General features: G+C 42.4%; 2 protein-coding genes across 11 annotated transcripts in view; one reads left to right on the top strand and one right to left on the bottom strand.

Annotated features, from left to right (window-relative positions):
- The window catches only part of hnf4a (hepatocyte nuclear factor 4, alpha), a 141,574-nt gene that overhangs the window by 10,913 nt on the left and 106,125 nt on the right, over positions 1-24,536 (top strand). The gene's annotated exons all lie outside the window — the stretch shown is intronic.
- The window catches only part of fitm2 (fat storage inducing transmembrane protein 2), a 150,269-nt gene that overhangs the window by 96,099 nt on the left and 29,634 nt on the right, over positions 1-24,536 (bottom strand). For 4 of the 10 annotated variants that reach the window (XR_009514090.1, XR_009514088.1, XR_009514086.1 and 1 more), the window contains one exon: positions 8,424-8,584. The exons of 4 other annotated variants lie outside the window; for them this stretch is intronic. The gene's annotated coding sequence lies outside the window, so the exon portion shown is untranslated. Of the gene's footprint in view, positions 1-8,423; positions 8,668-13,404; positions 13,691-24,536 lie in introns of all 10 variants that reach the window. 2 more of the 10 variants (XR_009514085.1, XR_009514087.1) reach the window with 2 other exon arrangements.

The following is a 24,536-nucleotide window of genomic DNA, read 5'->3' as shown; positions in this document are numbered from 1 at the left end:
AAATAAGTGAAAACATATTTCATGCTGTTTTTAATCCTTTATGCCAGTTAGACACAACATAAACTAAATGAGGATTGCCTTTACAGTTCTTCAGCTCTACCATCTACAGTCCATCTATGGCCAGTGAAGGTAAATGTTTGTCCCCTACTAACAGAGACTGTCAAATTTATAATGATGCATAAGGAGATAGTAGAGAAACTCAATAAATAATTAGAGTCTGTCTTTACAGATGACACAAGAAATGTGTCAGAAATATAAGGAAACTAAATGTTTAGCTAGCACACAAAATCAGGATATTAGTATTTGTGGAATAAAGTACTATGTTAATTCGAGAGTCCATAAGTTGTTAAATCCTACAATCAATGATCAATACCCCTGAGTTTTGACAGAGGTGCTAATGGAGTTAAAGGATATATTGGTTATCATTTCTCAAAATTCTATATAGTCAGGAATAATACCTGCAGCAAATGTGGTAACAAGTGTATCTCTCTATTTAAGAAAGAGCACCAACCTGTTAGCCTGACATCTGTAGGCAGTGAAATGCTCTAATTTATAATGAATTCTGTAATAGCAGAATACTCTTCAATGAATAATAGGATTGTGCAGTATCAGCAGAGATATACAAAAATGAAAACGTTCTAGCTCATTTAGGATTTGACTAGAAAACCATATAATATGGAACCAATGGATGTAGTATGTTTGGATTTTCAGAAAATCTCCCAAAGTAGAAGATTGGTCACTTGGGTTAAAACATATGAAATGGAGTGATAGAGTAACAGAAATTGAAAACTGATTAGCAGATCAAAAGAAAGGAGTGGAAACAAATGGATCTTTCTCCATTTCATAGGTTGTGAATTCTATTGCTCAGTGTTTGGCCTCAGTTGTTCAGAATCTATTTCAGTGTCTTGCCTGAGGGGATGAAAAGTCACATTTGCAAATTTAGTGAGATAAGCCTTCAAAGAGGCAATTGCAAAGAAGTATACGGACAAGGACATTGTAGGTGGAATATAACGTAAAAAATGTGATGCCACCCACTTTGGTGCATTTAACAGAAAATAATAGTATTTTTAAATGGTAGGAGATTTGAAAATCAAAGAAACTTATGTGTCTTTATACACAGTTTATTGAAAGCAGGTACAGAGAGAAGTTAGAAGGGCAAAACAAATGTTAATTTTATTACATGAGCTTCTGAGTATAGAAGTAAAGGTGTCTCGTTTCAATTAGATATCCTTTAATGAGATCTGACATAGAGAATTATATACAGTTTTCATCTCCTTACATAAATAGGTACCTGCCATGCTGAGAGTGCGATGAATATTCATCATACTGGTCCTTGGATTATATGATTGCTTTATGAGGGGAGTGGAATAGAGTAGACCTGTATTTTCTCGAGACTAGGATAATGACCATAAGACCATGACTGTAACACCATAAAACAGGAGATGAATTAGGAAATTCAGCCCACCCAGTCTGTTCCACCATTCCATTATAACTGATTTATTATCCCTCTCAACTCCATTCTCCTGTATTCTCCCCATAACCTTTGACACTCTTACTAATCGGGAACTTATTAACCACTTTAAATATACCTAATGACTTGGCCTCCGCAGCCATTTGTGGCAATGAATTCCACAGGTTTGCTAAGCTCTGGCTCAAGAAACTCCCTCTCATCTCTAATACATGCATAGAAGTGGATAAGTGGATGACCTGATATATTTTACCTACAAAGTCCTCGCCCATACACTTACCTTGTCTATACCCTCATGAAGCCTCCATCCTACTCACAATTCCAAATTTGTATCTTTGCCAAATTTGCACTGAAACATCCTTCTTTTCTGAGATTATTCCCTCTGGTCCTAGACTCCCCCATTATCTGAAACATTCTCTCCATGTCCAATCTATCTATACCTTTTAAAACAGGATAGGTTTCAATGAGATCCCTACACCCCTCCCCACCCCATGCTTCTAAACTCCAGTGAGTACAGTCCAAGAGCATCAAATGCTCCTCATGTGTTAACCCTTTCATTCCTAGGATCATTTTCATGACCCTCCTCTGGACCCGCTCCAATCCACGCACATACTTTTTGAGATAAGGGGCCCAAATTTGCTCTCAAAATACTCCAAATGTTGTCTGACCAATGCCTTAAAAAGTTTCAGAATTACATTTCTGCTTTTATATTCTAGTCCTCTCAAAATTAATGCCAACACTTTGTTAGTCTTCCTTACCACTGAATCAACCTGCAAATTAACCTTTAGGGAATATTGTCCACAAACTTAGTCTCAAAGCTATCAATTCCATCATCCAAATCATTGACATATAATGTCAAAAGATACAGTCCTAACACCGACCTTTGTGGAACACCACTGGTCACCAGCAGCCAACCAGAAAGGCCCCTGCAATTCCCACTTATCATTTCCTGCCAGTCAGCCAATCTTCTATCCATGCTGGCATCTTTCCTGAAACACCATGGGCTCTTATCTTGTTTTGCAGCCTCAAGTGTGACACCTTATAAGAGGCCATCTGAAAATCCAAGTAAACAATGCCCACCAACTCTTCTTTGTCTATCCTGGCTGTTATTTCCTCAAAGAATTCCAACAGATTAGTCAGGCAAGATTTCCCCTAAAGGAAAGCATGCTGACTTCAACCTGTTTTATCATGAGCCTCCAAGTACGCCAAACTTCATCCTTAATAATGGACTCCACCATCTTCTCAACCACTGAAGTTGAGCTATCTGTCCAGCAATTTTCTGTCTTTTGCCTCCCTCCCTTCTTAAAGTGTGGTGTGGCATTTGCAATTTTCCAGTCCGCTGGAACCATTCCAGAATTCAGTGATTCTTGGAAGATCATTACTAATCAATCTCTTCAGCCACCTCTTTCAGAACCCTGGGCTGTAACTATGTGGTTTAGGTGATTTGTCTACCTTCAGACCTTCCAGTTTCCCTTGTCTTTAGTAAAAGCAACCACGCTCACTTCTGCCCCCTGACACTCTCAAATTTATGGCATACTGCTGATGGCTTCCACAGTCAAGACTAACTCAAAATACTTACTGAGTACGTCCGTCATCTCTTTGTCCCCCATTACTACTTCTCCAGTTCTATTTTCCAACAGTCCGATATCCACTCTTGCCTCTTTTCTAATCTTTATATTTGAGAAAATCTTTTGGTATTCTCTTTTATAATATTGGTTGGCTTTCCTTCATATTTCATTTTTTCTCTCTTTATTGTTGTTATAGTTGCCTACTGTTGTTTTTTTAAAAGCTTCCCAATCCTCTGGTTTCCCACTAACTTTTACTATATTGTATGCCCTCTCTTTTGCTTTTATACTGCCTCTGACAGCGATCTGACTATAACCATATAACCATATAACAATGACAGCATGGAAACCGGTCATCTCGGCCCTTCTAGTCCGTGCCGAATGCTTGCTTTCACCTAGTCCCACTGACCCGCACTCAGCCCATAACCCTCCATTCCTTTCCTGTCCATATACCTATCCAATTTTGCTTTAAATGACAATAGCGAACCTGCCTCTACCACTTCTACTGGAAGCTCATTCCACACAGCTACCACTCTCTGAGTAAAGAAATTCCCCCTCATGTTACCCTTAAACTTTTGCCCCTTAAGTCTCAACTCATGTCCTCTTGTTTGAATCTCCCCTACTCTCAATGGAAAAAGCCTATCCACGTCAACTCTACCTATCCATATCATAATTTTAAATACCTCTATCAAGTCCCCCCGCAACCTTCTACGCTCCAAAGAATAAAGACCTAATTTGTTCAATCTTTCCCTGTACTTAGGTGCTGAAACCCAGGTAACATTCTAGTAAATCTTCTCTGTACTCTCTCTATTTTCTTGACATCTTTCCTATAATTCGGTGACCAGAACTGTACACAATACTCCAAATTTGGCCTTACCAATGCCTTGTACAATTTTAACATTACATCCCAACTCCTATACCCAATGCTCTGATTTATAAAGGCCAACATACCAAAAGCTTTCTTCACCACCCTATCCACATGAGATTCCACCTTCAGGGAACTATGCACCATTATTCCTAAATCACTCTGTTCGACTGCATTCTTCAATGCCCTACCACTTACCATGTATGTCCTATTTGGATTATTCCTACCAAAATGTAGCACCTCACACTTATCAGCATTAAACTCCATCTGCCATCTTTCAGCCCACTCTTCTAACTGGCCTAAATCACTCTGCAAGCTTTGAAAACCTACTTCATTATCCACAACGCCACCTACCTTAGTATCATCTGCATACTTACTAATCCAATTTACCACCCCATCATCTAAATCCTTAATGTATATGTCAAACAACATTGGACCCAGCACAGATCCCTGAGGCACACCAGTAGTCACCGGCCTCCAACCTGACAAACAGTTATCCATCACTACTCTCTGGCATCTCCCATGCAGCCACTGTTGAATTCATTTTACTACTTCAATATTAATACCTAACGATTGAACCTTCCTAACTAACCTTCCATGCAGAACCTTGTCAAAGGCCTTACTGAAGTCCATATAGACAACATCCACTGCTTTACCCTCGTCAACTTTCCTCGTAACCTCTTCAAAAAATTCAATAAGATTTGTCAAACATGACCTTCCATGCACAAATCCATGTTGACTGCTCCTAATCAGACCCTGTCTATCCAGATAATTATATATACCATCTCTAACAATACTTTCCATTAATTTACCCACCACCGATGTCAAACTGACAGTCCTATAATTGCTAGGTTTAGTCTTAGAACCCTTTTTAAACAATGGAACCACATGAGCAATACGCCAAACCTCCGGCACCATCCCCGTTTCTAATGACATTTAAAATATTTCTGTCAGAGCCCCTGCTATTTCTACACTAACCTCCCTCAAGGTCCTAGGGAAATCTTGTCAAGACCCGGAGATTTATCCACTTTTATATTCCTTTAAAGCGCCAGTACTTCCTCCTCTTTAATCATCATAGTTTCCATAACTTCTCTACTTGTTTCCCTTACCTTACACAGTTCAATATCCTTCTCCTTAGTGAATACAGAAGAAAAGAAATTGTTCAAAATCTCCCCATCTCTTTCGGCTCCGCACATAGCTGTCCACTCTGATTCTCTAAGGGACCAATTTTATCCCTCACTATCCTTTTGCTATTAATATAACTGTAGAAACCCTTCGGATTTATTTTCACCTTACTTGCCAAAGCAACCTCACATCTTCTTTTAGCTTTTCTAATTTCTTTCATAAGGTTCTTCTTACATTTTTTATATTCCTTGAGCACCTCATTTACTCCATGCTGCCTATATTTATTGTAGATATCTCTCTTTTTCATAACCAAGTTTCCTATATCCCTTGAAAACCATGGCTCTCTCAAACTTTTAACCTTTTCTTTCAACCTAACAGGAACATAAAGATTCTGTACCCATCAAAATTTCACTTTTAAATGACTGCCATTTCTCTATTACATCCTTCCCATAAAACAAATTGTCCCAATTCACTCCTTCTAAATCCTTTCGCATCACATCAAAGTTAGCCTTTCTCCAGTCAAAAATCTCAACCCAGGGTCCAGTCCTATACTTCTCCATAATTATATTGAAACTAATGGTATTGTGATCACTGGACCCGAAGTGCTCCCCAACACATACATCTGTCAGCTGACCTATCGCATTCCCTAACAGGAGATCGAACACTGCCCCTTCTCTAGTCAGTACCTCTAAGTATTGCTGCAAAAAACTATCCTGCACACATTTTACAAACTCCAAACCATCCATCCCTTTTACAGTATGGGCTCCCCAGTCTATGTGAGAAAATTAAAATCTCTCATAATCACAACCCTGTGCTTACTACAAATATCTGCTATCTCCTTGAAAATTTGCTCCTCCAATTCTCGCTCCCCATTAAGTGGTCCATAATACACCCCTATAAGTGTTACTACACCTTTCCTATTCCTCAATTCCACCCAAATAGTCTCCCTAGACGAGCCCTCTAATCTATTCTGCCAGAGCACCACTGTAATATTTTCTCTGACAAGCAATGCAACACCTCCTCCTCTTGTCCCTCCAATTCTATCACACCTGAAGCAACGAAATCCAGTAATATTTAGTTGCCAATCACACCCCTTCTGCCACTATGTTTCATTAATAGCTACAACATCATATTTCCAGGTATCAATCCATGCTCTAAACTCATCCACCTTTCTTACAATGCTCCTAGCATTAAATTAAATGCATTTAAGAAATTCTCCACCTCTTCCTCTTTGTTTATCTCTAACAGTACAAAGAACTTTACTGTCTTCTTTTGCTTCCTTCTCCCATACATTTGTTCCTACACGTTGGTTCACCTCCCCACTCATCTAGTTTAAACCCACTGGAGCCTCTCTAGCAAACCTACCTGCAAGAATATTTGTCCCCCTCCAGTCCAGATGTAAACTATCCCACCGGAACAGGTCCCAACTTCCCAGGAAAATTGCCCAATTATCTATAAATCTGAAGCCCTCACTCCTGCACCATGTCTTCAGCCACGTGTTGATCTGCACTATCTTACTATTTCTAAGCCCACCTGTACGTGGCACTGGTAGCAATCCTGAGATTGCTATCCTGGAGGTCCTGTCCTTTAACGTGACACTGGTAGCAATCCTGAGATTGCTATCCTGGAGGTCCTGTCCTTTAACGTGGCACTGAGCTCCCTAAACTCTCCTTTCAGGACCTCCTCACTCTTCCTACCCATGTCATTGGTCCTTACATGGACCACAACATCCCTCTGCTCACCCTCCCTCTTGAGAGTACTGAGAACCCGATCCAAGATATCGGGGACCCTGGCACCAGGGAGGCAACAGACCATCTGGGATTCTCAATCTCTTCCACAGAACCTCCTATCTGTCCCCCTAACTATCGAATCCCCTATCACTACTGCTCCCCTCTTTTCCCTCCTTCCTTTCTGAGCTGAGGGTCCAGTCTCAGTGCCAGAGATCCAACCACTGCAACACTTCCCTGGTAGGTCGTCCACATTAACAGTATCCAAAACAGTATACTTATACTATACCATAAAGCGCAAAATTCTTATGGGGCTCAGTAGACTGGGTGTAGGGAATACATTTCCCCCAGCTGAAGTATCTAGAATTAGGGGGATAAAATCTTAGAGAAGGGGGAAGGCCACTACAAAATGAGGTGAGAAGAAAATTCTTCACTTTTAAGGTGAGCCTTTGGAACTCTCCACCCCAAAGTCATATGGGGTCTTGGCTGTTGAGATCATACAAAATCGTGATAGATACAGCAGGTTTCTGGATATTAAGAAGGTGAAACAGTAAGCTAGTACAGAAATATAGATCTATCAAAGATCAGCCGTAATCTTGAGGAATGAAAAGTAGAGATCACCAGATGGCTAATTCTTTTTCCTTATATTTTATGTTAATGGAAATCAAATAGAAATAATTAAAACTAACTGAACTTAATCTTATTTACCTTAACCCAACTCATCCTATTCCAAAACTAGGAAGTCACGGCTTCCTCACCATCTAAATAGATTGGATGGGAATGCTGAATTACTAAAGTAATACCGGAAATTCTTAGCACAACTGTGCTTTATCATCAGACTCAAGGTGAAGAGAAGCCTTCTGCAGTTTCTGCAGGCCCCTAGTTGACACTAATACAGTGTAGAGACAAGTCTTACAAACTTGAGAGTAACTGAACACTGGTGGTTCCCTCCAGAATCTCTGGCCATGGTTACCTGATGTGGCCAAGTGTCAGGACAGACAAGGTAGAGATTTGCCCTGCACCCAGCCATGTGTCATTACAGCTAGGAATGATTAACCTCTCCCTTGGATGCCAGAATTGGATAGATCTTCTATTCTTAGTTATTTCCATCTTATTTCTTTAGTCAGCATCTTTAGGTAAACTAGATTAACTTGATTTATTTGTGAACAAGTTTTCTCTGTGTAAGGGTTACAGATGGTGTGAATGCTTAAATCAGAGTGGAAATTTATCTCTTGACTGTTACTAGTTTCTTGAATGGGTCATGATTGATTCCAAGAAGTCCCAAGGGAATAAAAAGGAAACAGACATGGCACTTCTCAAGGGTCTTTCAGCACCTCAAGGTATTCCATCTAATGAAGTCATTTTGAAATGTGGTCACGGTGATACCAAGGAGACATAGAGCCATTTTGAACACAGCAACTCCAACAAGCAGCAGTTTGATGACTGCACTGGTGATGTTGATACAAGGATAAAATTGGCAAAGACATCAGCTCTGTTTCCTCTGGTCTTCTATGAAGTATCACCAGGGGTTGTTTTTCCATTCCATCTTCCTTGACCTTTACAAACATTCAACAGCACTCTAAAAACTAAAACCTCAAAAATATTAAAGCAGTTAAGCTACAATGAAGCAGCTACAACTAATGAAATGTATTTACAGAATAAAACTAAATTACCTTGCACTTGCTGCTCTGCCCGGGTGTTTAACAGCACGGTTATTCATCCTGGGAATGCTGATCAGGCAAGTAGAAGTTTGAGATTTCTGCTTTTGATCAGAAGTACCAAAATTCCATCCAGTTACATGGATAAGAGCTTACACTCCCAAGCCTCTCGCAGCCTTTAACAAAAACATCTGAGTGAGACATTCAGCTGTGAAGCACTCCACACTGTCCTTGGCTATGCTAGTTTGATCTGAGGTCCCTAAAATTGGATTTGGAAGCATGAAAGTAAGCGTATTTTGAACATTGCAAACATATACAGTAGAATAAATGGAAGAGCAATCAGAGGCATCTAAAAAAGAGCTAAAATGTTCATAAGCTCCAAAATGAAAAGGGCTCTCATTTCCAAAGATTTACAGTAGTTTAATTTTCTCAATTCAATCTACCTTTCTTACATTTTCATATAATCTTCTAAATAATTATCTTAGTTCTCACATTCCATCCACTCCAGGAATACAGTTAACTGTTTAACTTTTAGGTGTTAAGTATTAGAGAAGAATGCCAGCATCAGCACTTTAAAAAGGCTAAAGTGGCAAATTATAAACTAGGACAGAAAATACAAAATCGCTTTTGCCTCAAGCAGAACCTTTAACTGTGCTGATGAAATCTAAAATTGTTCAAGAGTAAATTATCTGCCCCTGGCACTTGGCCAGTGCAAAGCAAATTTACTGAAAATAAAACTTTGCAGATGCTGGAAATCTAGAATTAAAACAGAAAATGCTGGAAATAGTTGCAGGATATTCTGTACTGCATGGGCTGATTTGCAATTTTTTCTACTCCAGTGAAATGCAATAGGTATTCACAATGCAAGTTTCTCTGTGTTGGACAACTGAATGCTGATGGGCTGACAGATTTGCAGAGCATTGCAATTAGTCCACAAGAGTGGCTCTGACTTTGCTGCCAGCCACTTTCACCCCACACTTACCTATTTGATTAGTGGCCTCCTCACTGTTACAAGGCACAAAGCAAGCTTAAGAAGTAATACCTTGTATTCCATCTGGTCACATTCCAGTCTTTTAGTCTCTGCTCACTAAGTGAATTCTCCAATTTTAGGTATTTCTCTCTTTCTTTCTGCTTATATAAGAACTTGCCTTTTATGTCTGTCATAATTTTGGCTCAGTTTTTCCTAATCTATTCATAAAGTCTGACCTTCTGGGCATGTCCTACAACCTTGTCACGATCAACACATTACACAAACTGTATGCCGGTAACCATCCCCATAAATCCACATGGACTCATCCGATCACAGGTATTTCCTTTGATATATCTATTCATCTCTTTCTCCATCTTCTCTCCTGAAAACTAACTCATCCTTCTCATTTTTCCAGTTCCGATGAAGGGTTCCAGACCTGAAATATGAAATCAGGCTTTCCCCTGACCTACTGAATTTTTCCAACACATTGCAACATCTTCAAGCCAATTAGCTTTCATTTAAAGTGTGTCAGTTGTCCTCAGAGGAAGTTTTGCTAATGCTGTAGACTAACTTGACAGAGGGATGGCAGAAAACCTGAACCAGAGATGGTAAAAAAGCAAGGTGAAAAGTTTCAATTTATTAAATGGTTGGAAAATTGACAGAAGTGCTATTGGTATAGACCCAAATGCAAGGAATTTAAGAGAAGAAGATGGGCAACCTGAAGGCAGATATATATGAGCAAACATAACATTTTAACTTGTACTAAACAAGGCTGCTTTATATCCCTGGTCAAGATTGGGAGGAGGTCTGGTTTGAAGAGGAGATGGCAACATAGGTTAAAGATACAATTATCTTTAATAGAATGGATAACAATAATACAGGGATCATCAGGAGAGGCTGAAGGTGTTGAATTAAAGAGCAAGAAAGTTATCATACTGTTGGAGTGTACTTTAGACCTCCATGAGAAGTGGAAGAGAAATTTGTAATAGCTTTGTAAAAGCTGTAATAATGAAAGATTTCAATTTTCCCATTGTTAACTTGGATACAGGCAGTGTTGCAAAAATCAAAAGGCTCAGAATTCCTAAACTGCATTCAGAAGAACTTTTACTGTAAGGTGTGAAACTGAGCCAAGTGTTGGAATGTCATCAAGAGGGTATGGTTGTGATCCTACTTCTGCTAGAGCTGCAATAATGATCAAATATAACATAAATATATGTATTTGGATAAGTCGGGATATGTTACTTCCGGAATGGATCACATTTACTCAGCTATTTGAAGATAATGCATTTTTCAAGGCATTTGGATACAGTCAAGACACAGATTTATAGAATTCACAGTAAGCATATGCCCAACAGGAAAAGATTTGTCACTGCCAAATCTAGAGCCCCCAAAAGACAAGGTACACAGAGAGTGAGAGAAGAAAGTACTGTGTCAGGTAGTGAGAGTTAAATATTGCTGATAGCCTCAGAATGTGTGGAAATAATTGGTGAGAAATTAAAAAGAAATGATGAAAGAGAAAGCAAGGAATAAAATTCAGCTGGCAAATAACATAAAATAAAATTTTATAAATACATAAAGGCATAAAAGAATAATTGAAACAATACCGTGGACCCAAGGACAAATCAATGTAGGGTGGAAGAATAAATATTTTGTGCTTGCCTTCATAAAGAGGGGTGCAGATGATATGTTTAAGATGAAGAAGTGGGAAATATTGGATGGGGTAAACAGAGTGAAAGACGATGTTTAACGCTTAAAAGTGGGAAAACAAATGAAATATTTTCCAGTCTGTTAATGGAAGGGAACCCTGGAGTAAATTGCAAAGGTCCTTTCCTTAACCCTGGGACAGCTGTGCTGCCAGTGAAAGGATGACAAATGTAGTCACAATATTCAAGCAACACACACAAAATGCTGCTGCAACGCAGCAGGCCAGGCGGCATCTATAGGAACAATATTCAAAATGGGAGTTAGGGACAAAACAAGTCATTGCAGATCAATTAGTTTACACTCATTTGTGGACACATCAGTGGAATCACTTGTGAAAGACTGCGTAAAACTTAACAAGGCACCAGTTAAGTAAGGACAGCAAGCTGGATTTATTAATGGAAAGCTATGACTGACTAACCATCATATTTTTTTCAGAAGACCTGTCATTTGATTTAAACAATGCTTTTCATGGCAGCTGATCACCAATGAAAAGCCTTTGAGGTTCAAGGGTGAATGACAAACTAGATTGTCTGTGACACAATGTAGCTATCTATCTTTCGTTTCTATTTTCTCACATTGTACAGATATTTTCATATAAAGGATGTCTTATCAACTTCCCATTCATGTAGGAAACTAAAAAGAAGCAGTCCTAGTGTTAAGGGAACAGAGTTTACAGTGTGTGCTTGGCTGTGCTGGACTTCCTGGAAGTCATGAGTGAAAGCAATAGAAGAACAAAACGTCAGCAAGGGATAGAAGAAATGACAGGGAAAAGTACCACTGAGAAGGGATACATTCCAGCTTTGTACATGCCTGCTTCTGTGAAACATGGTGTTCATTGTAGAAAGATACGTATAAAAATTTGGAAAATGACTATTTTCATGAATATTTTATTGCTTTGAAGGTATAACCAGATTTTGAATATTTGTACTTCCAATATCTATTGTGGAGTTGTGGCCTGTAAGATAAATCTGAGTGTATTTTATAGTGTGGTACCTTAGATCTTGGATGATAATCAATGCCTCTATCAAGAGTAGCAAGTGCAGCACTAACAACAGTGGCACCAATGCCTGCAGGAACAGGAAGAGCACAACTGGTCCTTACCTGCCTACCCTGCCTCTGTGGGAAGCAGATCCGCAAGGAGGTACAGATTACAGAAGGCTGTACTGGGACTGTGGAGGATAAGTACCCATAATGCATTTGGATTCTTGAGTCTGAGGGGTCACAATGTGTCATATGAAGTGGTGGCAGCTATCTGTAGCCCATCAGAGTAAGACCTGTTTCCATGATTTATCAGTGAGTGTCAAACTCAGGTTCTAGATTCTCCTGGTGATGCTTGCGGGTAATGGAAGTCAGCAGCTGTCAAATGTTGACAGAAGAGCTTGTTTGTCACAGCCAGCACTTCCCCTGCACTAACACCATTCCTACTGAATGTGCACTCAGATTTGTATTCTTGGCTGGCTTCTCACAAGTAGAGAATCATCAATGGCAGTTACAGAGTCCTCAGATAACAGGAGTATTAATTAACTATTTTGGCCTCTGTACAATGAATGTGTACCAAATATGCAACCATGATCTGTCTCATATAGGTGCATGCATGATTTCTTGATACTACCAGGATACATTAATTCCTTTGCAGTTCACCTATCTCTCAAAACAGAATTACCAGCTGAAAACTTGCTTAAAGGGTGTGTTAGTCCTCCAGTAAGGGGCAAGAACAACAAATGATCTCATTGAATATGTTCAGCACCAATAATTATCTGATTTTCATGGTGCTGTTAATAAAGGGAAACATCCAGACTACTTCACAAAAGTATAACCAGACAAAACTTCTCTGCATCTAGCTCAAACATCTTTGTGCTTGTAAACTCAATTTCCAATAATATTTTTGTAGTGTATTTAATACTTCAGTAATATTTGAGTAAATATATTGTTTGATTAAGTGCTCTTTGTTCACATAATCCGTTATCACCTATATGTAATGAGTAGGTAAATGGCATACATCATTGCACCAGCACTATGTGAACGCCTCACATCCTCTGCAGCAGAGTCAACTGAAAACAAATTAAGAAAGGTTCTGAATGATGCCACAACAGTGTTCAGGATGCCTTTGGAAGTCGTGCAATTCAGGGGTAATGTACTGTTAAAACAAAATGCTGTGGCGACCCACATTCTGCGCAGGTGAACCCGCTCACAAATAGCCAGTGCGCTGGGGGAGACTTTGGTAATGCACCTCTGATGTCATTTCCGCCCGGAGAGGGTGGGCGCTAGGGATTAAATGCCAGCACCGCGAAGTTTGAATAAACTAGTCTCAAAACGACTTACCGACTGCGTGTCGTTATTTCAGCGCTGTGTGTAGCACATCGCTACACTGGTGACCCCGACGGTCCAAACGGGATTTGGACCAACGATGACCGACTCCTCATCTGTTCACGCAGTTTTGCTAAATCTGCCGACTTTCTGGACGCTGCAACCACGCGTGTTGTTTAGCCAAGCAGAAGCCCAGTTCCAGATTCGGCAGCTATCCTCTGATTCCACGCGTTACTACCATGTGGTGAGCGCCCTTGACCAGGAGACGGCCGCCCAGGTTGCGGATTTCATACAGTCACCCCTGGAAGAAGGCAAATATGAAGCATTCAAAGCACTGCTCATTGGGACCTTTGGCCTCTCACGGCGTGAGTGGGGTGCCCGCCTGCTTCACCTGAACAGTTTGGGAGACAGACTGCCATCAGCATTGATGAACGAGGTGCTGGCCCTGGCCGACGGACACAAGCCTTGCCTCATGTTCGAGCAAGTGTTCCTAGAGCGACTGCCCGAGGACATACTGCTGCTGGCCGACACAGATTTCAAAGACCCCCGGAAGGTGGCGGCCCGGGCAGACATGCTGTGGAAAGCCAAGAGGGAGAGCGTGGCGTCCGTTGGTCAGATTACCAGGCCACGCACCCAACAGCTGACCAGACCAGGCCTGGCAGGGGGGTGCACACAACACAGAGGCCGCAGTGAGGAGGACAGTGAACTGTGGTGTTTCTACCACCAGCGGTGGGGCACAAAAGGCCAGGGCCAGCTGCGGCTAATAACTATTGCGGCTGGCCACCAGGACAGCTTCTTTTACGTCTGGAATAAACAGTTGGGACGCCACTTCTTGGTCGACACCGGAGCGGAAATCACCATCTTGCCCCCGACGGGGTACGACACCCGCAACAGGAAGCCAGGACCCACCCTGAGGGCCGCAAACGACAACACAATACGGACCTACGGCACCCGCACAGTGCAGCTGCAGTTCAGTGTCAGCCGGTTCACGTGGGACTTCACACTGGTGGCTTTGGCCCAACCACTCCTGGGGGCGGACTTCTTGCGAGTTCACAGCCTGCTGGTCGACTTGCAAGGGAAAAGACTGGTACATGCCGAGACTTTCCAGATGTTCTCCCTGGGTGAAGCCAAGTTGCTGGCCCCACACCAGGACTCCATCACGCTGTCCGTCAATGAATTCACCAGAATCCTGGTGGACTTCCCATCGATTCTGGCACCACAGTTCATGGCAGTCATGCCCAGACACAGGGTACAGCACCACATCCCGACCCAGGGACCACCCCTCCATGCCCGCGCACGAAGGCTGCCCCCGGAAAAGCTCCGCCTGGCGAAGGAGGAGTTCAAGAAGATGGAGGAATTGGGGATCGTACGGAGGTCCGACAGCCCATGGGTCTCCCCTCTGCACATGGTGCCCAAAGCAGCCAGGGGTTGGAGACCATGCGGCGACTACCGTAGACTGAACGAGGCTACCACTCCAGACTGCTACCCCATCCCGTACATACAGGAATTTTCAGCAAACCTGCACGGGTCAAGAATCTTTTCCAAAGTAGATCTTGTCCAGGGATACCATCAAATCCCAGTGCACCCTGAAGACATCCCCAAAACAGCACTCATCACCCCATTCGGCCTGTTTGAGTTCCTTTGAATGCCGTTTGGCCTGAAGAATGCTGCACAGACATTCCAGCGGCTAATGGATGCAGTGGGACGGGACCTGCACTTTGCGTTCATCTATTTGGACGACATCCTTATAGCCAGCAGTAGTCACCAGGAGCATCTGTCCCACCTCCGCCAGCTCTGCTCCCACATGACTGATTTCGGCCTCATGATCAACCCAGCCAAATGCCAGTTAGGTCTCGATACCATCGACTTCCTGGGCCATAGGATTACCAAAGACGGGGCAACACCTCTGCCTGCCAAGTTAGACGCGATCCGCCACTTTGCCCAGCCCAACATGGTCAAAGGCCTGCAGGAGATCATTGGTATGGTGAACTTCTACCACCGTTTCCTCCCCTCAGCAGCCTGTATCATGTGCCCTTTATAAACCCTGATGTCAGGTAAAGGCAAGGACATTACTTGGGACGAGGAGGCTGCGGCCACTTTCGTTAAAGCCAAGGAAGCCTTGGCAGATGCCGCGATGCTGGTGCACCCCAGAACGGACATTCCGACCGCACTCACGGTGGACGCATCCGACACAGCAATCAGTGGAGTGCTGGAGCAGCTCATCAAGGGGCGCTGGCAACCCCTGGCGTTCTTCAGCAAGCACCTACGACCACCCAAACTCAAGTACAGTGCTTTCGACCGGGAGCTGTTGGCACTGTATCTGGCAATATGACATTTCAGGTACTTCTTGGAAGGCAGGCCATTCACCGCGTTCATGGACCGCAAACCATTGACCTTCGGGTTCACGAAGGTGCCCGATCCCTGTTCGGCTTGCCAGCAGCGACATCGGTCCTACATCTCCGAGTACACGACAGACATCCAGCATGTCTCGTGGCGGAAGCACTCTCCAGACCAGCTGTCCAGGCCCTGTCCCTGGGGGTGGACTATGCAGCACTGGCGGAAGCGCAACAGGCAGACGATGAGATGCCCAGCTACAGGACTGCAGTCTCAGGTTTGCAGCTGCAAGCCTTTCTCGAAGGCCCAGGTGAGAGGACCCTCTTGTGCGATATGGCTACTGGCCAACCTCGCCCCATCGTCCCGGCAGCCTGGAGGTGACGAGTTTTCGACTCCATACACGGTTTGGCGCACCCATCTATCATGACAACCGTCCGGCTGGTCTGCAGCAAGGTCGCGTGGCACGGACTTCGCAAGCAGGTCAGTGAATGGGCCAGAACGTGGGCGCAGTGCCAAACAGACAAGATGCAGCGGCACATTAAAGCCCCACCGCAGCAGTTCGAACCCACCCACCGGAGGTTCGACCACATTCATGTGGATATCGTGGGCCCCCTACCAGTGTCCCGAGGAGCACGGTACCTCCTAACTATGGTAGACCGGTTCACGAGGTGGCCAGAGGCGGTCCTGCTCACCGACACATCTGCCGATTCCTGCGCCCGAGCTCTGATTGCAACCTGGGTAGCACGCTTCAGGGTACCGGCCCACATTACCTCCGACAGAGGCGCCCAGTTCACCTCCAGCCTGTGGTCGGCTGTGGCCAGCCTGTTGGGAACGCAGCTACACCTCACAACTGCCTACCACCCACAGTCGAACGGACTGATGGAACGCTTCCACTGTCACTTGAAGTCGGCTCTCATGGCCCACCGAGAGGACCTAACTGGGTGGACGAGCTTCCCTGGGTCTTGCTTGGAATTTGCACAACACCCAAAGAGGATCTGCACGCCTCGTCGGCTGAGTTGGTGTACGGCACACCCCTGGCTGTCCCGGGAGAGTTCATACCAGCCCCAAGGGGGCAAGAGGAAGAACCTGCAGCAGTCCTGGACAGACTACACGAAAGGCTCGGCAACCTGGCCCCCGTACCGACTTCACAGCACGGACGGACCCCGACCCATGTACCCAAAGACCTGCAGAACTGTAAGTTTGTGTTTGTACAAAGGGGCGGACACGGGGCTACAGCGGCCATACAAGGGGCCGTTTAAGGTGATCAGCAACAACGGGTCCACGTACATTCTGGACATTGGGGGGAAAGAGGAGGTTTTCACAGTGGACTGACACAAACCAGCCCATGTGGACATGACGCAGCCGGTCGAGGTTCAGGCACAGCGGCGCAGAGGCAGACCTCCCAAACGGAGGCTGATCCAGACTGTGGACAATCACCGGTTTTGGGGGGGGGGGGGGGAGGTTATGTGGCGACCCACTTTCTGCGCAGGTGAACCGGCTCACAAATAGCCAGCGTGCGGGGAGAGACTTTGGTAATGCATCTCTGACGTCATTTCTGCCCAGAGAGGGTGGGCGCTAGGGATTAAATGCCAGCGCCGCGAAGTTTGAATAAACTAGATTTGAAACGACTTACCGACTGCATGTTGTTATTTCAGCGCTGTGTGTAGCACATCACTACAATGCTACACTCAAGTTTTACAAAGACCATTCAGTTCCTTATGTCATCCCTGATAAAGCAGTTATTGAACTAGATTGCATGGAGGCTGAAGAAATTCTTTCCAAGGTTGCGTGGAGCCCATGACAATACCAGTAGTTCCAGTAGCCAAGAAGAATGGGTCTCTCAGGACCTGCGGTGACTTTAAAGTCACCATCAGCCCAGGATAATGGATATCTTTGCAAACCTTTCTGGTGAGAAATACTTCAGCAAAGTGGGTTAGCTGAGGCCTACCTTCAGATTGAAAGAGCCCAAAGTGTTTCTCACTATAAGCCCTCACAAAGGGCTTTATTGCTATAATAGGCTTATTTTTGGAGTAGCATCTGCACCAGTACTCTGGCAGAAAGCTACGGGCAAGTTGCTGCAAGGTTGTTCAGGTACTCAGTCTTACCTGGATAACATCATTGTCACTGGTGGGGATGACAAACAACACCTCCAAAATGTCAAGACGGTTAAAAAGATTAGAAGATTATGGGCTCAGAGTGTAATGCAAAGACTGTGAATTCTTTAAACCAAGCCTCACTTACTGTGGTCACACCATAGACACACAAGATTACACAAGCGTGCTGTGAAAATTCAAGCAATTGTGGATGTTCCAAAGCTAAGGGAGGTGCCACACTTGTGTCCTTCTAAGGATTTGTCAAGTATTGTGGCTGGTTCCTGCCAAACCTGGCTACTGTGCTCCACCCCTTTAACTCATTTCTACAGATCAGGAAGAAATGGCAAAGGACAAAGCAGAGGTGGTTTTCCAAAAGACAAAGAAAAAAAGTGACATCAGACACTACTCACTCATTATAATCCACATTGTCCACTGAAGCTTGCCTTAATGCCTTGCCTTATGGAATAGGTGTCGACATTCACATGCTATGAATGATGGAAGTGAATGCCCCATAACCTTTGCATCAAGTTCCCTCACTGCTGCAGAGAAAAATTCTGCATAGATTGAAAGAGAGGCCTTGAGTCTGGGTTGGGATATAAAACATTTCAACCAGTACCTGTATAGGAGAGAGTTTACCCTCAGTACTGGTGTTCAACTACTGGTGTCCATTTTCAATCCACAGAAGGGTGTTGCACTAACAGCAGTAGCACAAATGCAGAGATGGGCTCTGTTTCTTGAAGAACCTAATTACAAGATTGAATTCAAGAAGCCAACTCATCAGGATAACACTTATGGGTTGTCCCATTTATCCTTGGAGAAGGAAATACCTGAAAGAGACAGAAAACAGACACTGACACTCCACTTGATCTGTACTCTCCAATGCAAATCGAAATTCTCCCGATTACGGCAGAGATTGTACAAAGGGAAACCAGAAAAGACTTCACAGTGTCTCAGGTCTACATGGCAACCCAAAATGGATGGAATGTGCAACAGAAACTCCTGTTTCCCCAATTTTACCGGCACCGGGATGAACTTGTCCTTGACGGAGTTTACCTTATACGAGGATCGAGTGGAGATCTAAAGTGTTGGATGAGCTACATGCCAGTCATCTGGGTGTGATCAAAACGTAAATGTTGGCTCGAAGCTTTGTCTGGTGGCCTGGGATAGATCAGCGTATCGAGCAGCTTGCCATACACCGTTCGGGAAGTCAATATGTACAGAGGATTCCAAGAACAGCGCTTCACCATCCGGGTGAATGGCCTGCATTGCCCTGGCAGAGAATCCATATGGATTTTGCTGGATCATTCAACGGCACAATTTTTTGGGTAGAAGTGGCCAGCAGTGTTGCCAGTACCCTCCACTCCAGCTTCGCACAGTGTTGATGTGTTGAGAAGCCTCTTCTCAAGGACGGTGTTCTAGAACACCTAAGCAGTGACAATCTACCACAGTTGCAGAACGCTTTCAGCCATTCCTGAAAACGAATGGATTAAGACATATTACATGTGCACCATATCACCCACCTACGAATGGCTTGGTGGAAAGCTTTGTCCAGAATCTAAAGAATGCACTGAGAGCAACATCAGCAGGACACACTGAATCCGAAGCTTGCCAGTTGCTCCCTGCATATCACAGTGCAGCTCACCAACAGCACACTGCTGCTGGGTCATCACTTGCACTTGAGCTACAGCTGCTCAAACCCAACCTCAGGATAAACAGCTGAGACAGACTGAGGGCTCCTCAAACAAGGAAGTTCAACGTTTAGCTCCTGGACCAGCAGTCTTAGAGAAGCACTACAGAAATGCAGAGGTGATCACATGAGGGTACTTAGAAAGATTAAGAACAGTGCTAGGCCACACTCCTACACAGAGACTATTGCATCCAATGTCATCTGCAGATGACACTTCAATCAATTGAGGAGAACAGGGTCAGTTGTTGGAGAAGAAAGGTGTCCAGTGCTGTCAGCACTACTTCCTGCAGTCTCAAAGTGAATTCCTACAGTCACCATGGGGAGGCTTCAGAACCTGAGATTGTTTCACAGCCACAAGTCTCACCAGCCAGGAAAGACATTATCCCATAAGAGTAAGAAAACCACCACAGCAATTAAATCTTTAGGCCCAAATGGGACATTTTAAAATTCACTATTTACTATGAAATGAATGTCTATATTGTCATTGTGCACACATACACGTCATCTATTCATTATATATAAGTGTGCGTATTTACTTTTTCAGTAATATTTGAGTTATCTTGTAAATATATTGTTTGATTAAGCATTCTTTGTTTGTTTACGTGTTATACATAAGAAGTATGTGAATGGCATATGTCATTACACCACCTTGGAATATGTGAGTACCTCACTAGGAAGAAGGAAAACAAACTATAAGTACACAGGTATCCCTGGCCCCAGTGTTTTTCTTTCAATTAGTTTCCGGAGTTATAAAACAACAATTTTCATTCCTCCTAGCACTTTTCCCAATGTGAAACTTCCCAAATTATGTCAGCACTTGTCAATAATAAGATATTGAGCCACACTGGTCTAAAAAAATTGACGTACCTTTCTCCCCTTTTTCCAGAAACCACTTTCATAAAAGATCCAGCATTTAAATTGCATTCTTTGTCCTCAAGCTGAGATCTCTGACTCAGATACAATCTCACCTGTGTATCTCAAGTGTTCACGTTCAAACTGTCAGCTTCCCACCATAAGGACTTTTCTTTTATTGAACTGTAAGAGTTTGTAGCTTATGTTCGCATTCTATGATGATTTCCCTAGCAACCTCCTGTCAGGAGACTTAACTGTAGCCCTCAAGCCTACATATTGCCCCTTCTAATAAAGAATGTGCCTTCAGTTAAATATAGTTAATCTTCTAGAAGGTGTAATTTCTCAATGTGAAAATCCCAATCTTAGTCATTCAATATTTTTGAAGACAATATCTTTTCTTTCTCCCTCTAGTTGATTTTAGGCTTTTATCATTGAATAAACTTAAAAACTGATCTATTAACAACATAAATATTGAAAGAAGGCTCTAAAGTAAACTATTGCATTAATTATAATGAGCTTCCAATATCACTCAGAATAGGTATGTATAAGAATCGTTGTAGACATACCCCTGTGAGTTTAATTAACACTAGAGTTCTATGAAGCACCTTTGAGCTGGAAACAGGGGAATAGATTATTTCAATGATTTGTCCAAAACTACTGCAGTAAAATTAGTGAACAGAAATAATGCATTCAAATAACATGAAGTCCAGATGGAATTAGCAAGTAGTAATTTTCTTATACAATTCACTACTGAATAATTAGTTGCAGAATCTATTTTTCATATCATGTGAAGGCAATCATTAAAGCTCTTTTTACATTTTTTCTGCATTATTATTTATGGTAATTTTAAAACTACATAAAAATTCAAATAATTCTTGCTCTGAGGGACAAAATTAAGTCTCTGGATAAACTTTCTGAAGCTACTGTTGACCACAACAACAACACAAGCCCTGCATTATGGGCCAAAGGCTATTCATTTCTGTCCTCAATCCAACCTCAGTGTGACAGGCATTAAAGGATTATTCCTTCAGCCCACACACTTGGGATCTATCACACGCCTTACAACAAGATGTTAACAATGAGCTCCAGAAGCCTGCTGACAGCAATGAAGTAAAAACAACTTGGCACACTTTCACCAACGAGTTACAGCAGAATATCAAACATCATGAGGATCGATGTTGAAGATGGCATTTGAGTCAAAAGCTCAACAGGTATTAAGTGTTATTCATTTACAACAAATTAAGTTTCATGTAATCTAAGTGTGCGCTGTGCTGCATACAGAAGAATTAGCTTGTAAACGTGTGATTTGATAACTTAAGCAAAAGACCTCTTTCAGTTACTGTTGTACACAATAAAGTCAGTCATGAAGGCTCACGTCTGCAAAATGCTTTGTGTTCAACCTAATGTTACAAGTACTTGAAAAGGATCAGAATCAAAATCAGGTTTGTTATTACTGACATATGTTGTGAATCTTGTTTTGCGGCAGCAGTACAGCACAAGATATCAAAGATGACTAGAAGTTACAATAAAAAGATAAATACGTGAACAGTGCAAAAGGGGAATAGTGAGGTGATGGTCACCTCACGGACCATTCAGAAATCTGATGGCAGAGGGGAAGAAGCAGCTCCTAAAACTTTGCATATGCATCTTTAGGCTCCTGTACCTCCTCCCTGATGGCAGTCAAAACAAGAGAGCATGTCATTCACAGCGAGGGTCCTTAATGACAGATTCCATCTTCCTGAAACAACCCCTTTTGGAGATGTCCTCAATGGATTCTTATATTTCAGGAATTGATGTTTTATTTACATCTTTCTCATATTTTGACACAGAAGTCCATACAGACCATCAAGTCAATACAGGGCTCTGAACAATTCCTTTCCCCACTTATGTCACTGTATCGTACTTTTTCACAACCCCATCAACTTTGCTTTGATTCTCCCACCAACCTCCTGTACTAGGGGTACATTGCCGGTCTTGTATCTACCAGCAGGTCATTGGGATATGAGTGGAAACTGACAGGATCACAGAGGTAGTGTACCAATCTACAGAAGCACCAATAGGAGTCAGGATCTAATCGAGGTTGCTGGAACTGTGAGTCCACAACACCACGTGCTGTGCCACTGCTCCACCCTACAATTCAGCAGGTACCTACAAGAGTGCTATTCAGGGGCATTGGCTGATAGTGGCAGTTAAATACGCCAAGCTTAAACCTGTTAAAATGCAGAGCATCCAGTTATTCCTTCTGGGTGTGTAAGACTGATCTTGCACCCGATGATTTCAAATAATTTAAGGTGGGTATTTGCTAATTAATAATTTTGCCTCACCTGATTAAAAGATAGAAAATGATGAGGTCAACACGGTTTTATCTTTTTTTCCTGCAAGTAAACTCTTTGCTGCATTGTTTAGAACTATTTAATGGTTTTACTTGGAGTTCCAAACAGAGAGCAGAACACTTTAGGATTGCTTGTAGCTAACATGGCATAGTGTATCATTGCTTCTTATTGGATTCCTCCTCACCTGAAAAGGTGCTTTCTTAAAAGTTTATTCTACAATGTGGCTTTTCCGATCATTGTAATCAAAAAAGAGAAAGGAATTACCAAAACTAGTGGGGTTGGATGTCTGATGAAGCCATACATTTCTATCTACTCAAAACACACAAAATGCTGGAGGAACTCAGCAGGCCAGGCAGCATCTATGGAAAAGAATAGAGTCGTCATTTTGGGCCAAGACCCTTCGTCAGGACTGAAGAAAAAATGTTGCCCTTGAGAAAGTAGTTCATATTCTTGAACCATTACAATCCTTTCTCTGAGAGTACTTCCAGAATCTATAAGGCTATGAGACATAGGAGCATAGTTTGACCAATCAAGTCTGCTCCACCATTCCATCATGGCTGATTTACAGATATTATTCCTCTCAACCCATTTGTCCTGCTTTCTCCCCGTGGCCTTTGACACCCTGACTAATCAAGAACTTTAAATATACCCAATGACTCAGCCTCCACAGCTACCTATGAGAATTAATTCTACAGATTCACCACAATCTAGCTAAAGAAATTCCTTCCCATCTCTGTTCTAAAGACACATGGAGTTCCAGACGGTAGATTCAAGTCAAGCTTGCACGTGCTCTGGAAGAGGAACTTGGTGTTCTTGTTCATTTGCAACTCTTGTTCTAGATGGTAAATTTTGTGGGAGCTCCAATAAAGAAAATTTGAGTGTAATTATAGTGCCTTTTGAAACAGGTACAATTCTAGAAACATAGTTTGGCACTGAAAAAACATGAATATTTGCAGGTGGTGATTACAGTAAAAAGAAGTTTCTAATTGAGTATGTACTGATAAGCTGATCCCTTTGTAAGTAGTGGAGCTTTGTTATTCAATGCTCTATATCTTTAATTTTGCCTCATCTATTAACTTTGATTAAAAAAATACATTCCATTATGTATCTTTCTATGCAATGAATTGTAGAACATTTACCAAGACAAAAGTCATTTCAGATCGACTCTTAGAGAGCTGAAGTGTGAAAAAAATCTTTGTAAAAATTTTGGCAGAATTCTAATAACCTGAGATGCACAAATATTCTCTGCCTATCTGTGTTCAGTCCTCTAGCAGGGGAATAACTGTCAGCAACAGCCCTGTTAATAATTGACCCACTTTATCAAAAGCTGTGATTGATTTGCAAAATAGCATGGTTTAAACATTTAGCCATACAGCCATCTAACTTTCTGTGTACTCCAATTGCAGTTTGCATTCACGATGTGTGTTCAAATGGTTTACATTGAAGTATGGGACAGCTAAAAAAGTTTTCCTTGAAGTATTTTCCACATATTAATCTTAAAATTTCTCTAAGCTCTGTTTTGGTACTGGGTTATATGACTCAGCACTTACACACAAGGGAATTAAAACCTTTTGTTAAGTTAAATATAAAATGTGTCACATGATTTATTGATCATCCTCCAGTGTTCTTTTTAGTCACTTGTACTAGCTTAAATCTACTAAATGTGTAATCATTTACCAGAAAGGACTATTGTGTTTCATGCTTGTTATGATGAACTCCATTGCTTCACTCGTCTCACTGAGCCAATTTTATCTCTTAACCCTTTCATAGCCTGACGGATTTGGTAAATGTTCAAACTTGGATGAGCATTTGACAAAGCCTCAGCAGAACAGTCATTTATCTTGTAAG

Source organism: Hypanus sabinus, chromosome 9, assembly GCF_030144855.1.
Source record: "Hypanus sabinus isolate sHypSab1 chromosome 9, sHypSab1.hap1, whole genome shotgun sequence".
Classification (NCBI taxonomy): domain Eukaryota; kingdom Metazoa; phylum Chordata; class Chondrichthyes; order Myliobatiformes; family Dasyatidae; genus Hypanus; species Hypanus sabinus.
Note: the sequence above shows the minus strand (reverse complement) of the source record. Positions and strands in the feature narration are given on the sequence as shown.